At 38.3% G+C, this 16,723-nt stretch overlaps 1 protein-coding gene across 1 annotated transcript in view; it reads left to right on the top strand.

The window, feature by feature from the left end:
- Positions 1–14,829: 14,829 nt before the first annotated feature.
- LOC131678829 (homeobox protein aristaless) overlaps positions 14,830–16,723 on the top strand; it is a 342,197-nt gene continuing 340,303 nt past the window's right edge. The window contains exon 1 of the mRNA XM_058959198.1: positions 14,830–16,153. The gene's annotated coding sequence lies outside the window, so the exon portion shown is untranslated. The remainder of the gene's footprint in view (positions 16,154–16,723) is intronic.

The following is a 16,723-nucleotide window of genomic DNA, read 5'->3' as shown; positions in this document are numbered from 1 at the left end:
TTCCTCGTTAAATACAATATACGATATTGCAAAATGATGATTAATTTCGATTGACGTTTTGTGCCACTGTTCGACGCTTAAACGTATGGAATCGAATAGTTGTAATTCTCCGGAACTCTGCAATGCACACGTTAATTTAATATTATGTAAGGTTTCTCATATTATTATTTTTTTATGGACTGCAGTCTCAAAAGGGACGATATGGTAAAAGGTATGGTGAATTTCATTGCGGATGAGAGATATAATTTCTGTTTTTGTTCTATTTGGCCAGCCAGCACTACAAAACAAACTTCATACTTATTCCACATCTTATTTGGCATCTCAAGGGATGGAAAATCATTAGCGCATCAACTAAACCCTCAATAGAAAGGTTCTGACAATTTTTGACAATACTTTCAATCTTCAGCGGTATATATGTATTGAAACAAAATGGAAATCAAAGTCATTCATTATTTTAGAATATTTTTAATGATAAACTAGTTACGTTGTTTGTTTACTGGCTCAGGTCCAGACTAAATCAAATGTATCACGTTGAGACAACTACCAACCTACCTACATAACCGTTTTACCCAGCGTGTATGAAAATAGTTCTTTATTTCAGTAAGATGTGCATCTTGGCTAGTTTGCTTGTTTAGCTACATTTTTTTTATTTTTCTGTTGAAATCAACTAATTACGAAAACAAGAATTGGTTTTGTTATTTTTCTCATCAAACGGCTTTCAGGGCTGGATCTGTAATATCGATTCGACCTTATGCTAAGTCAGCCACACATTTAATACATACAAAATAGAAGCAGCTCGAGAATTTTGTCGTCATTTTTTAAGTAGAATACTTCTAACGTTTCAATATGGGGGCCCGTTTCAAAATATCGGCTGTGATTCCGTTTTTGGCACGTTCCGTTTTTGGCATGCTCCCTTTTTGGCACACTCCGATTTTGGCAACAAATGGGTTCCGCTTTTGGCAACATTTTTGTTGGTCATAACAACTCTTTTAGAAATGTGCAAAAGATATTTTTTGTATCAATTTATATCACATTTGACTTCATTTCCAAACATGGGAGTCATATTAACCCTCAAAGGCGCAAATCAATTTTTTTAATATTGTGAAAATTGTCTCATAGCTTCAATACATTACTGTGATAATTTTGATATGTTTTTTTGCAATGTTGTTTTAAAACAGTGTTATGTATTTAAGGGTTACCTATATTTTACACTAAACGTGTTTTATTTATTCATTACAATAAGTGTAGAGATGCATTATTTATGTAGGGGAATGTGTTCGGTTGTCGGAACACTTTTGTTTTTGGCTCACAACATTACTCCAATTAAACAATATATGGGAATATCGAAGAATTTAATTTCATTTGTCAACTTAAAAAAAGTTATTAACAATTTAGTAAAATGATAACTGTTTACCATTTTGAAAAATGTGGTCGATTGTCGGCACCCTAAAAAAATATTAAAATGGAAAAATATGAATGATGATCATCGCGATTCAAATGGAAAAGGAAATTTATTCAGTTCAATACCCATCAAAGGTATTATGAACATCATTCTTCATCAGACCCACAATATGTGTATGTGAAAAACTAATGCGAATATTACGCACTGCTAATGCACTGACGGATCGCATTCACTGCCATTGAGTTAGTTTCAGGCACTCCAGTTTTTTTTCCAAAGCTTCAGACAGATCAGATAGAAATCAGTCAAAACGGGAGGGGAACTACAGGGTAACCCCGAAGAACAGGATTAATATCGTACGGGCTTAATCGAACTTTTTGAAAACTGATCAAAAGAAAACTTGTGGCGAACATTTCGACGCCATTCAACGTTGAATCACAAAATAGAATAAATTCACATCGTAAATATTCAATGCGCATACTTTTTCGATCGATTTACTTCTTTCTGTAACACTAAGCAAATCATAAAAAAAAACTTTTGAGTACAGTTTCACTTGTTCAAAAAATATATTGGTTGTAGAACAGAACATTCAAGTCTGCTTCAGCAATCGGCACAAAAAGATCGCGCTAATATATAACACAAATAATATGTATCAGAATATTCATATCTGGTTTCTGTCAAAAGCTACATAGGGGTGCCGACAACCGACCAGTGCCGGCAACCGACGACTTTCCCCTATAATATGGACAAGTTGCAAGTGATTTTTACAACAAAAATGGTTTTCTTCAAACCTAAATGTCTTCAAGCATTGCAGTTCGATTTTCAATCTATCAATTCCATTTGAAAGATCAACGATGGGTTAGTTATGGAGAAGCAATAAATTTATTAATTTTTTAAAAGAGCTGTGTTTTTTAAACAAAATTGTTCAATAATTTTCAGAAAGAAGACATAACAGCCCCAGGAGCAAAATTAACACTACCATTCAGTGAATTGTTCAAGTTTTGACGTTCAGTGGGCCGATGAAAAGCGATTCGAATTAAATGCTATTTTACATATTCGTAACGAGAGGAATTACACTCGAGAAGTGCGCGAAGATTGTGAGAATTCTACAGGACGGCACAGTGGGCAGAATGCTACTTTCGACGCTCAAATCCTCTAGCGCCCTGGGTCTGTATCCTGAAGGATTTGTGTCTTCGGAAAAGTATCTTGGATGAAAATGAGCATTATTTTGACAACTGACTGATAAACATTTCTTGCAAAGAATAATCACAGCCTTATGACTGAACTACAATTCGGAAAACTGTAGAAAGGACTAGACACAGCAGTGATTTAAATAAGATTACTTTGTAAATTACTTGATAAATTTATTCTCAGTTCGAAATATTATATTTGAACTCGAAAACAAAAAAATATTTGCATATATTTTAGTTTACTCAAAAATTCTCTAGCGAAGTAGGAACTATTTAACTAGAATTATATATTTTTTTTCCTCATTTCATTTGTCTGCAAAAGGCCCACCTTGCCCCACTTTTTTCTCTTCGTGGTTATAAAGTTAAAGATTTTTACCAGTCACAAACAAAATTCCAGCGGCCGCTTCGTGGGTTACTACAAATTTTGTGGAACATATTTTTTTAATATTTTTGATGAAAACAACCTTAAAATGTCATGATAACATTTATCACTTTTTTAAGCATTTTTATTTTTTTAAATTTTCGAAGATTTAGGAATAAAACATTCATTTCTAGATATATTTTTCATAAACAAATGTTAAAATTCATTTTCTCGAGTATTTTTTTAAATGTCATGTAGCGCCATCTACATAGGTTATAAAGTATAATTGTCTTCAGTACATGTGTTAGAAATATCAAAACAAACAACTTTGCCGAAGAAAGTTTTTTGATAAAACACCTCTATCAAAAGATAGAACTGATCTAGATCAGTTTCTACTTATCTAGATCAAAACCAAAGTTGTCAAAATAATGATCATTTCTATCTAAGATGCTTTGCTAAAGACACTAATCCTCCAGGATATATACCCAGGGCGGTAGAGGTTTGGAGCGTCGAAAGCTTGCCCCACTGTACGACGTCTGAATTTGATAAAATCATGAATAAAATTGAATTACTTATTTTTTCTTTCATCTCATTTCATTTCACATATGATTAAAAATCCTTAAAACATTTTTGAAGTCGTAAATTGAAAATTCAAACTTTAAAAATAAGGTTCCATTTTTGGCACGGTTCCGGTTTTGGCAACTGAAAAAAATAAAATTGTTGCAAAAAACGGAATCCTACTGTATTAAAATTTAGAGTATGTATAACATGCATTAATACCGAAAATACTGTGTTTTAAACAATCTTTCAAAAACTACCGAAAATGGTGAAAATTTTCTGCTCATCTCGGCCAGAGCCGTCAATATGGTGCACCAACCGAACAATTAAATGATGAAAAGTTTTAAATATAGGTCCGCTACAGACTTGTTTCTATCAACATTCGTATTTGGTTACTTGGCGCGAACGGATGGCTGTACAATACCGAGAAATATTGGTGAGCTGTACACGACTGGTGGATGAATCAGTTTGTGTTGAAACGTGCTACTAGCAGAAGCCATCCTTTTCATTTGTGATGGATGTAAGATAGCATACACACACGAAAAAACCGATTTCAAATCATCTGACTGAAGTTTGTTCCTGATTGGTTCCCGCTAATTTCATGAACCAAGCCGTAAATCTGGTCAGAAAGAATAATTCTTTCTAACCAGATTTACAATATGACAATTATTGTCATTTCAGTTGGTTTCAGTTTTATTTCCACTTGTCAGATGTCAACACCGGGAGAGAAGGTGAATATTAGGGTTCATCTCCGTGGATTAATTTGTGCAGCTCCGTGTTAGAAAGCAGGAACATTTGGAATAAAAATCTCCCACCCGGAGAATATTTTCTTCGGCAAACAAATTAGCCCTTATCAGCGCTATCATTCCATTAGAAAGAATTAAATTTGAAAATCTTTTCTTTCGCCAACTGTTAATGTGACTACGACTGATGATTCAAAATAGAAGCCCCATTTCGAAATTTCCGGAAAAACCGAAGATCGCGTTTTGAAAGTTTGTAACTTTCATTGTACTTAACCAAAATACACAATGTTTAAACCAATCAGACAAAAAATAATCAGGAATCTTCTATAAGATTTGTACGTATGTATAACTTTCATGAATAAAAAAAAATTAAATGGTTGTGTACAAGAAAGGACCACGATGACATTAAAAATGCGACCATTTTTGTGAGCCAGCCATATTATTCGTGGATACATCCTGTAATGCCACCGACTTATTTAGGACTACACACAAAAGGTAACAAATCGTATCATCTACGGAATCTACTACACATTTGTTTTGATTATTTCCTAACAAATCGCGCAAAAATCTGTTTGTTCAGTTCAGCACCGCGCAAATAATTGACGTTGGAAAACAAATCGGTAACTTCAGTTACCAAACACTTAGAAACGATCGAAGCATTTTTCCGTCAATGTCACTTTTCCGATTCAAATTTTTGTAGGTATTTTCTTGCTTCCGTCCAATTGGTCAGTTTATTGGTTTTATCGTACATTTTTCGGATATTATTATAGAAAATAACTAACCCGGTAAGAGGGAAGTTATTTTCCAAAGCACGAAATGGAAATTTCATTTATAATTCTTCTGAGAACGCTTTTGTGGTAGGACCGTTTGTTGTGAATATTATATCGCCGTTTCCTTGCAAAAACAATGCGGCTTCTGTACACGTCTAGTGATGGAGTCAATTTTGAGAGCGCCTTTGTTTGCTCCTGCTAACGGGGAGTATTCCTTCCAGGAACTAACGAAGTGGGTCGCCGACGACAAACGAACTGATTTCAACGATGATCAAATGCAAACTGAAAACATTTTCCTATAGACAATTTTACCTATCTCAGATGTGGTTCAGCGTCAAAAAGGCGGCGCTAAAGTAAACCACCAATCAAAGCACGGCTAATTAATGCTTTTACAATATCATTTTTATCAAAATTTACGGTAATCGTATCCTCTACGGAATCTGCTACACAATTGTTATGGTTATTTACCAAACCACGCATGAATCTATTTGTTCCGTACAGTACAGCGGCAATTATTGGCCGTTTGTTTATGAGAATCATCCGTACGCTACTCGTCGACCATTAAGCAGGGTTGCCACATTGAAATCTGCATTTTTCTTAAAAAAATCTGGAAATCTGTATCTCGGGAGAAAAATTCTGAATCGAAAATCTGTATTCAAAAACTGACTAGGAGCTTCCAAAAAAAACTAAATTTTGACAATGAAAAATTAATTGTGATAACCGAACACAAATATAACAATCAGATTGATTTTATTCTTTACTGAAGAACAAATAATATCTAAATTTTGCGTTTTTGTTCCACGCCTTAGCGGTTGCTTAAGGTCTGAACTGCATCGGATGCTTTTTAAGTGTCATTCGAAATTCTAATAGTCTGGGTACTAGAAACCTACACTGAAAATCTGTATTTTAGCCAAAAATCTGTAATCTGTATATACAGAATCTTGGTCGAAAATTATCTTGAAAAATCTGTAATATACAGAATAATCTGTATATCTGGTAACCCTGCCATCAAGTATCGAATGATAAGGCAAAAAGGTAATTCAGCACATATATTTATAACTTTTCCTTGTTTGATTGACCTCTTAAATGCTCTGTATTGACGGCTCTGCTCGGAATAGCCGCCTCGTGTATGCACATTTCCCCCTTTTTCGTGAATTTTTTTCAATTTCAATTCAACCGATTTTCAATAGAATACTTATATAGTACACCAAACTTATTAGCAACTATATTCAAGTCAGGTGTTTCTGAATCGATTGGTGTATAAACTATTGAAATCCATCAACTAATTGCGAAGTTATAACCGTACAAACCTTACATAGTTTCGTTACATAGGAGATTTTCAAAATTTAGAATGACATCCAGTCCCAGATAGTGGATTAAGACATTTCTAATGTCAAAAGACGAGCACGTAATGTCTGACAACCGAAGTGTTATGAAGTTTCAATTAAAATTTTTGGCGATATAATTAATTTGGGCCTGAAAAGGACCATTGGTTTGTTTTATCGTGGGTGGAAAATTTCGTTCATTTCCGATAGCGGCGAATTTCTCACAGGGTGACAATTCCTATTCCGTAGAATTTGGCTCCTCAACGTCACCAGGGGTTTCTGCTATTCTGGTGTACAACGAATGATGAGAAAACCGACCGACCAATATTTATTCTGGTTGAAAATCGAAATAGTGAACTTGCGCCTTTCGGGTTTTCTCCTATTTTAAGCTTGTGCAACTAAAGCGCAACTGGTGTAGATGATGCGCAAGTTGATTCTTTAACATGTACACAAGATGCGCATTAGTTGCCCACTCTGCCATTAGGGAAAAAAGCGAAAGGCGCAAGTTCACTATTTCTATTTTCAACTGAAACCGCGAATCCGCACTACTATTACTCTCTTGCTCGCTCGTTTTCGTTCCTTTTCATTCCTTTCTGTTACTAATACTAGCATAACCTAAACGAATACGCGTCTTTCCCCCTCCATCAATTTAGTGGGCAGTGTTGTCAAACGCATTTTCAACTTTTCATCAATAAAATTTCAACAATATTTTCAAAGAATGTTACAGATTGGAAAAGAAGAAAAATAGTTGACAATGGAAATATTAATTTTTAATTTCTTGACCATAATTATAATATTGACCATAATTATCATAAATTATAACATACGTGAGATCTATCGTGTTTTGATCGTGTGTTTTGTAATTTTCGTCGGAAAACCTTGTCGTATCGTTTTTATTGTTTTTCGTACTGAGACTTTAACTAACTAGGAGTGCATATTGTTCGAAGTTTTCGTCGATTAATAATCCTTCTCGCGATTATGAGCGTTCTAAATAAAGTTTCGACAAGCGGCAATTGTGATTTGCTTTGTTTAATTCTCGACAAACATATGATTACGGCCTAAAAGCCAACTGTCAAAATCCACTTTGAATGGAAATTTCGGACAAACCGTTACACGCCAATCACAGATGTAGGTAGTAAACGAAAGAGAAAAGTTTTCTCTTTCATAAACTGTTGTGAACTGTGTTCGACTAGTAACGGTTTGCCTGGAATTTCCATTCAGTGGATTTTGGCTGGCTTTTAGGCCGTAATCACATGTTTGTCGAGAATTGGTGTATTTCTGGCGCCAATAGCACTAGCCAGCTAACCTACACTTGCTGCTCCCTGGAGCTGGAACCTGTACGCTGTGGTTTTTGTGACGCATTTTTCCACATCAGCCAGCAATGTTGTGGTTTTAATAACCGCTCAAACATCAGGGATCTGTTTTCGCAAGGAAAAGCAATCTTTGTATGCTGCGGATGTAAAGACAAATTGAACGATCGAAGTGTTTCCTCCTACATCAAAAACGCACTTGAATCACAGACCCAACCGTCGAACTTGGCTCAAGTTCGCCAGCTTTTCAATTTGATAGAAACGCTAAGCAAGCAGGTTGAAGGCATCGTATCTGAGCGCCCTGTTGGTGGGATACCAGGTGTCAAACGGCGCCGTGGTAATAATGGTCAACCGATGCAAGCTTCTGCCGTACGTGGAACGAAGTCTATTGACTTCAGTGATTTGTCAGTTCCGTTCGTTGTCACTCCATCACCCCCACGGAAGTTTTGGCTGTACTTATCGGGATTTCAACCACTGGTAACAGTCGGTGACGTACAAAAAATTGTTGCTCGCTACCTGGATTTAACCGATGCGGTTGACCTGGTTCGTCTAGTTTCCAAAGAGGCGGATGTTTCTAAAATGTCATTCATTTCGTTTAAAATCGGACTGGATCCTGCTTTGAAGGAACAATCCCTCGATGCTTCAACATGGCCAAGCGGACTTCTATTCAGGGAATTTGTGGAACAGCCTAAAAACCGTGCTTCAACTGTAACGACAATCCCTTTAGCCAACGTAGCAGAGACGAATCAAACATCTTCAGTGCAGCTGCGGATCCGCGACAACCAATAACAAGCAATGCGGAAGCCCCCGCGCCTCTCGACCGAAATGTCCTTTCCGTTAATATCCCTCTTCAAAATTGTTCCGGTCCTGAGGTCGGAGATGGAAGCGGGGGCTTCCAGCCTGCTATCCCAGGCGAGTATAATCATATTTTTGAACCTACTGTTCCTGACTATTTCTCGCACTCCAGTCGTGCTGCTTCTAACAACCTCCGCATATATTATCAGAATGTGCGCGGTTTAAGGAGCAAGATCGACCCATTCTTTTTGGCTGTTTCGGAAGTTGAGTACGACATAATTGTTCTAGCGGAAACGTGGCTGAATGAGCAAATCTATTCTGCACAACTTTTTGGACATCAGTACGCTGTATTCAGAATTGATCGGTAAGACTCGCGGCGGAGGAGTTTTGGTGGCAGTATCACTGAAATTAAATTCCTACATTAATCCCGCAACCATATCTAATACCCTTGAACAGCTGTGGGTTATTGTTGATTTACCGCAAAATACACTCAGCATCGGCGTTATATACCTGCCACCAGAACGAAGATTCGATGCGGTGAGTATTAATGATCACTTAGAATCGTTGGGGTCAGTGTCATCCCGATTTGGCATTCTATTTGGCGACTATAATCAGTCAAACCTGCAATGGCGTTTTCCTGAGAGAGACTTACCGTTCATTGACCCACTGCTCTCGCATATGGCGTCCGGCAGCTGCGCTCTTATCGACGGGTATCCTAGAAGCATTCACCCAGATTAACACCATATTGAATCGGAACGAACGCCTTTTGGATTTTGTTCTTGCCAATGATGTTGCTTTACCAGTCACTATCGTGTCCTCGCCCATCGAACCGTTAATTGATCTCGATGCTGATCACCCTGCTCTTACTGTTACCTTTAGTATGCCCACTCAAAATGTTTATGAAGAGCCTACTGTGACGAATTCTTTGGACTTTCGCCGAGCCGATTACGCCACATTGAATGCTATGTTATCTATCATCAATTGGCACTTCATTGAATCGTCCACCTACATTGATGAGGCAGTAGAACATTTCAGCCCCATTGTGGAGAATGCTATCTAGTGTTGTTCCAGATAAACCAACCCCGCAAAAACCACCGTGGTCGAATCAACGATTACGTGCACTCAAGCGGACACGATCCCCTGCCCTTCGGAAATATTGCAGTTCTCGTTCGCCCTATTTCAAACAACAGTTGAACATCACAAGCAACCGGTATCGTCACTATAACCACTAGGGTGGGACAAAAAATAGATTCCAGCTCCGAGCAACTTTTTGGGTACCATTTGGGTCCTAGAACATCTATGCAAATTCTTAGCTTGATCCCTGAAACTATATTTTTGCGCCCACTGTTTAAAGTTTACATGGGATTTTATATGGGAAAATCAACTTTCACAAAATAATTCCTCCAGGGGTCGCCCTTTGCTTCCTAAAAATAAACCGTTATATGGCTTTTGTAGGAAATTTAACACAGAAACAAAGTCTCGAAAACTACGAAACGATCTGATGCTTGAGAAAAAAGTTATTAAGCTGAAACCAATTGATGCTCTAACGATTGATAAAATATTCATTTTTTCTAGCACCACTGTTGTTGGTTGTTCAATTATATGCAATTTTGTTTTGATCTTCTCTTAATGTGTCTAAATAATTTTTCTATACTCTTTGGCCACTTCGCAAAAGTTTTGAGGGATAAATTGAGTCTTCTTTTGTAAATAATAAGAGAAAATTAAAGATTTTGTATATAATTCGACCGTCAGCAGCAGTGATGCTATGAAAAGTAAAATTTTCATTTATCTTCAGGGCATCAATCGGTTTTTGCTTAATAACTTTTTCCACAAGCATCAGATCGTTTTGTGGTCTTCTAGACTTTGTTTCCTTGACAAATTTCCTATAAAAATCAGACATCTATTGTTTTTAGGAGGTAACGGGTGACTCTTGGAAGAATTAATTTGCAAAAGACGTTTTCCTCATACGAAATCCCATGTAAACTTTAAACCGTGGGCGCAAAAATATAGTTTCACCGATCGAACTAAAAATTTGCAGAGTTGTTCTGGGAGCTAAATGGGACCCAAAAAGTTACTCGGAGCGAAATTTTATTTTTTTCATATAACCATGTCCCACTCTAATAACCACTACCTCTACAATTGACATGTGAAGCGCACAGAAGACAACCTTCGTCGTAACCCCAAACTATTTTGGTCGTTCGTCAACTCAAAGCGAAAGGAAGCTGGCCAGCTTCGCTCCACGTTTTTGGAAAATGCAAATGTCTGCAACGAAAGCGAGAAGTGCAATTTGTTCGCAGAACATTTTAAGCAGGTATTCCACGATAGTTCCGCCACCTCGATGCAGATAGAAGAAGCTATTCGGGAAATGCCACGTGACGTGTTTGACTACAGTATTTCAAATATAACTGAAAGCATGGTAGCGACTGCCATGCAAAAATTGAAGTTATCCTTTGCTGCTGGCCCTGATGGTATACCGTCAACCGTGCTAAAGCGATGTGCACTCGCTCTTTGTAATCCGCTGGCTAGGCTCTTTAATCTCTCGGTTCAGCAATGTGAGTTCCCTGTACGCTGGAAATTTTCCCACTTATTTCCAGTTCTAAAAAAAAGGTGACAAACGTAATGTCTCTAATTATCGTGGAATTACTTCTCTGTGTGCCTGCTCAAAGTTATTCGAAATAATCGTGAACGACACTCTGTTCGCCAGCCAGTTATATTTACAGTGAACAACATGGCTTTTACCCAAAGCGCTCCGTATTCACCAACCTTATGCAGTTTACCTCGAACTGTTTACGTAACATGGATGCTGGGTGGCAAATAGATACGGCGTATATGGATCTCAAAGCAGCATTCGATCGAGTGGATCACGGAATACTCCTAGAGAAATTGCAGCTACTCGGCGTCTCAGCGTTGGGTGTTGCTTGGTTCAGATCATATCTGACAAACCGTTCTGTACAGGTCTGAATCGGCTCGACAACTTCGGAATCGTTCACAAACCGGTCCGGAGTTCTACAAGGCAGCAACCTCGGTCCGCTACTGTTTTCAATTTTTATAAACGATGTCGCATCGCTACTACCATCGGCCTGTCGTCTGTTTTATGCAGACGATACGAAAATCTTTAAAATAATTAAATGCCTTCTCGACTGCCTGGAGTTACAAAGAATGTTGCATCTGTTAGAGGAATGGTGCACAAAAAACTTTATGGGCCCAAGTATTGCAAAATGCACCATAATTTCCTTCCATCGGAAAACTCTGCCCATTATTTATGATTACCAAATCTGTGGCTGCTCTCTTACTAGGACAGAATGTGTTAAGGATCTTGGCGTTTCTTTACTCAGCTGAATTTGTACGCTCCTGAGAGACAACTTCGTCGTCGTAACTTCTTGTTCCTGGAGTCACGAAATACACAGTACGGACAGCACGATCCGCTTCGATTCGTTTGCTCGCGATTCAACGAACTTGCTGATTTCTTCGATTTTAATGTGTCGACTAATGTGTTTCGTCAACGAGTACTTGATAATATTCGTGTTGCTCATAATGTTAAAATTTTTGATTAGTTTTAACCTTTAGTTTTAAGTTTTCATTAAGACAATCTATGTTAGATGAAATTATACCAAGCAAATAAACAAATGAACAAATAAACAAATAAACAAATAAACAAATAAACACAAATAAACAAATAAACAAATAAACAAATAAACAAATAAACAAATAAACAAATAAACAAATAAATAAATAAACAAATAAATAAATAAACAAATAAACAAATAAACAAATAAACAAATAAACAAATAAACAAATAAACAAATAAACAAATAAACAAATAAACAAATAAACAAATAAACAAATAAACAAATAAACAAATAAACAAATAAACAAATAAACAAATAAACAAATAAACAAATAAACAAATAAACAAATAAACAAATAAACAAATAAACAAATAAACAAATAAACAAATAAACAAATGAACAAATAAACAAATAAACAAATAAACAAATAAACAAATAAACAAATAAACAAATAAACAAATAAACAAATAAACAAATAAACAAATAAACAAATAAACAAATAAACAAATAAGAGATTCAGCCATGCGGGCCTCGGTTAAAAAGTCGAAATTCCGACCGATTGCATAACCTTTCTATATGAGAAAGGCAAAAAATTAATAGAAAATGCAAAAGTTGATTTTTTTAACCTTACATTCTGCAAAAGTTGATTTTTTTAATCTTCTTAAAGTTAAATTTCGTGTGAATAAGAATAACATTTTATTATGTATGGTTATACAAATGAACAATTTTTCAACACTATTTTTAAAAATACAAAAATATTACCGCATTACCGCGCGGTGCGGTGCGGTGAATAAAGTGCGGTTGCGGTAAGCGGTTCGGTTTTATTATTTTTTTTGCGGTTGCGGTGCGTACAATCCATTTACCGCCCACATCCGCACCGCGATGAACCCTACTTTGGACATCAATGTGATTCCAGTTTACATGAGAGTTTGCTGTGTGACCGCACTGTTCTACCTGTAACTCCGGAACCGGATGTTCCATCAACTAAAAATTCACTAGCAGCTAACGGGAGCGTTATATGTACATACCTAAGTTTGTGAAAATCGCTTCAGCCATCTCACTGAAAAATGAGTGACATTACAAAATACATACGCATACACATATACAAACATTTGCCGATCTCGACGAACCGCGTCGAATGGTATATGAGGCCAAGGCCTTCCGGTCTCGGTTAAAAAGCTGGTTTTCAGAATGAATGCATTTCTTTATGTGTAAGCAAAAACTTGACAGGGCGGAACTGTTTCCACTGGAAACATCGCTATCGTGTTTCATTTTTAAATGATCTAGCCTTGATGCCGCTTTCAAATGATTTAAGAACAGAAAAAACATCATGTCGGCAATGTTTGTGCATCAATTTGGATCTTGAGTTACAGTGGGTTTGATTGATTGAAATAGTGGCCGTCATGTTATGTATGATTTGTTCCAAACCTGAGCCCGATCCGAATCAGAGAATTTTTTAGTTTGGAAGCCCCGAATTCGAGAATTTTAAAGTTCGAGGACTCGATCACAAGAATTTTAAATTAGTGAAACTCGAACCTGCCCAGAACTTGCGAATTTCGAAAGTGCAATGCAACACCCGAGCCCGGTCCGAAACCCGTCGGGTTTGTGTCCTTGGTTTAAAGCCCCGAACCTAAGCTGCCTCTAGATCCCGTGTAATTCCCTAGAACCACTATTGAAAATCGTACAAGAATGCTATGGATCATGTTCGAAGCATTTTCTGACGTAGCGCGCGGCATTTACTGAATTAAATTCGACATTAACACAGTAAGCGGTGCAGTTTTGTTAAACTTTATGCGCAAAAAAATTCATTTATGCATTTACCACCGGCATTCGCTCCGCGATATTCCCAACATTTTTCTGTGAACATTTCGAGTGTACAAATCTCAATGCAAATACATGAACCGGATATTCGAGACGGGAGTGATGCGCTTCTAAAACAAATCGACAGCTATTGCAACTTCCATGCTTGGCAATCGTCAAGCGAATCCGGCAAGTAAAATCCATTTTATTTAATTTGCTCCTGATTCCACAGTGTGTACACACTGTCCCACGTCAATTATTTCTAATTACCTTCAACAAGATCTCATTCCCTCTGTACTACAAGTACCAGTACCAGTTGGTGTTATTGCTCTCATATTACCATAAATGAACGCCACTTAGTTCCAAGCTTCCCCCTGATTAACGTACAGCTACCTACGCTTTGCTTGTACAAAAAAAATAAATTCAATCCCGGGGACAGGTGAAATGTTGCATCCACCAGCAGCCGCGCATAAAAGGGAGAGGTGGCACCCGTTGAAATTTATGATTATAGGTTTGAGTTATCGTTCCGTGATTGGCTCTCTGTACGGTCACGTACGGAAAGAAGGCGGAGCTTGCGTGACCCGTTGATGGCTATTACTTTTCGCTCAAAGTCGATTTCTGCTGTACACTGTATCCGTAACTGCCGGCGGACCGGTTTTCGATCCAGCAGCAGGTTAGTGTTTGTGTTGCGCGCGGCTAGAAGATTGTTGGGTAACCATCCGCGGGACCGGTCTCCGCTGGGTTCGACATTGGCACGAAAGAGACAAATCGAGTCAGTCCGCCAGTCAGCAACCGTTGGATCACCACCATCACCATCACCACGCTGGCTGATGCAGTGTGGAACGCGCGTCCGCCGTTTGGTGTTGGTTTAATTTACGATTGCATACAGCGAGGTTCCCGGCCAGCCTACCTTCCTGCCTGCTTACCTGCCTGTTCTACCTGGCGGTTCTTTACACGTCGCGATAGCGGCCACTCAGTTCTTGTTCAACGTTCGTTTGGCGTAGTCACCGTGAAGTGAGGTTCCGTTCGCGCTCGGTTGAAGGTGCGATTTTTTGCTGCTGTCGTTTTGTTCGTACTGTTCGTCACGCGCGAAAGCTCCTGGAAACGATAAAAAACGATATTCTACCGCGAGGTGTGTGATCTATAGGTTCGAGTTTGGTTGTGGAGGGAACGGACACGTTTGCAAGTTGCGTGAGAATCCTTACCGTACTCGCCTGCTTTGTTACGCGCATGTGCTGTTTTGTGTAACCGGGTGCCGTGAGGACAATGGAAATGCAAATACTGTGCTTCTCCTGTGTAATTTGATATGCTGTTTGGTGCCGCGAATTCGGAGTCCTGTTGTTATGTTTGGTCGCGCCATCGTTTTGTTGATGTCTAGAAAATAACACTGAATTCATTCTGAATTAGACACGGTATGCCTTTGCCGAAGGTGCCTTCTAATAGCGATTGTATGGCTTAGTGACGGGCGTATCGAGACAACCACCGATAGCGCAGTGTTTAAAGCAAGTAGTACAAAAAGTGCCGAGTGTCCATGAATAATTGCAGCCTTTAGTGAAATTAATTGGCTGTTGATGACAACTCAGAAAATACTCGTCTGGAATAAGCAGGCCTTGGAGTAGTTTTAATATTGTTTGGAAGCGTAAAAGTGACACCCTTCGAAGAAAACTGTTTTTGTACCGACCGTTAGTGTTGTAGGATCTGGCCCCCAGGAAACGAATTGATAATTCTATTAGCTGCTGGTGGGACCATGGAAGAACAACAAGTACAGCAGCAGTTTCGATCGGCATTCTCGGAAAACCTTTGAAACGGTTCAGCTCCATTACGGACACTAATTAGCGACTGTTCGTGAAGCGCTGAAGATCTGAAACTCCCGCGGCTCACAGCACTGAACCAATTATCGTCAATTGTTTGGTGCGAAACAAGAGTAAAATAACACCGTGCCTTCATAGTGACTAATTGCGCGCAAATAAGGAAAGTGAAGAGCTCCACTCGCCATACTCGAGACATTGATAACCCTCATCAGGTACTCCTACTAAAACTACCGGGACCATCAACTCGGCCGGCTGGCCTTGGAATTAAGACCGCGGAACGGTCAAAGTCAGTGTCACTAGTCACTATTAAACAGGGTGCAATCGTTGGAATCTGGTACTCGAACGAGTGTGCGTGTGTGTGTGTTTGTGAGACTGTCCATCAAGCCAAGCCACGATCGAAGGACCGAGGATTATAGTGGCAATTAGTGCGATTCATGTGTTCTGCCAAATCGTTATTCAGGATTTGCCGCCATTTGTGCTTTGCGAAGCACCAGTAGTCGCTACTGGGACTAGCTTTTCAAGGTGAGTTTGAGCAGTGAGGCCGTCGGTCTTTTCAAAAATTTGCATTATGTTGTGTACCTATCAGCCTACTTGCATGTTGTTAATGTGTTGTTTGAATTTTTGAGGGACTTGCGGATGGGAAAAATTGAGGGCTTTGCCTTCAAAAACACCATGTTTTTACGAAAAACAAGAACCCTGAAGTGAAGTGTCGATTCGCAAACGGGGCAGCTGTATGTTCTGAAATGGGTTTTTCGATCAACCGATGTTAATTTGTAGTACATATATTTTAATTTAGGCGTGCGTTTTAAGTTATCATTAGCAGTTTGATAGTTGAATAAGGATAATCAATTCGTTTCAACGCGTTCGTATGTGTTGTCCTTCACGCTTGGACGACAAACGAAAATTGATATGTCTTCCATTCGGTTATTACAGCTTCCAGACAGGGTCTGGAGCTTTTAGAATCCTTGATTATACTAAAAGCTATAAGACACATTTATCAAATATTTTGTGAGCACCAAGCTCGAAGAAATTGCAAATATGAATCAGGATGTTGACAAACAGTTGCCTCGATGTTTGTCCATATGCTGAAGT

Source organism: Topomyia yanbarensis, chromosome 2, assembly GCF_030247195.1.
Source record: "Topomyia yanbarensis strain Yona2022 chromosome 2, ASM3024719v1, whole genome shotgun sequence".
NCBI classification, from domain to species: Eukaryota; Metazoa; Arthropoda; class Insecta; order Diptera; family Culicidae; genus Topomyia; species Topomyia yanbarensis.
Note: the sequence above shows the minus strand (reverse complement) of the source record. Positions and strands in the feature narration are given on the sequence as shown.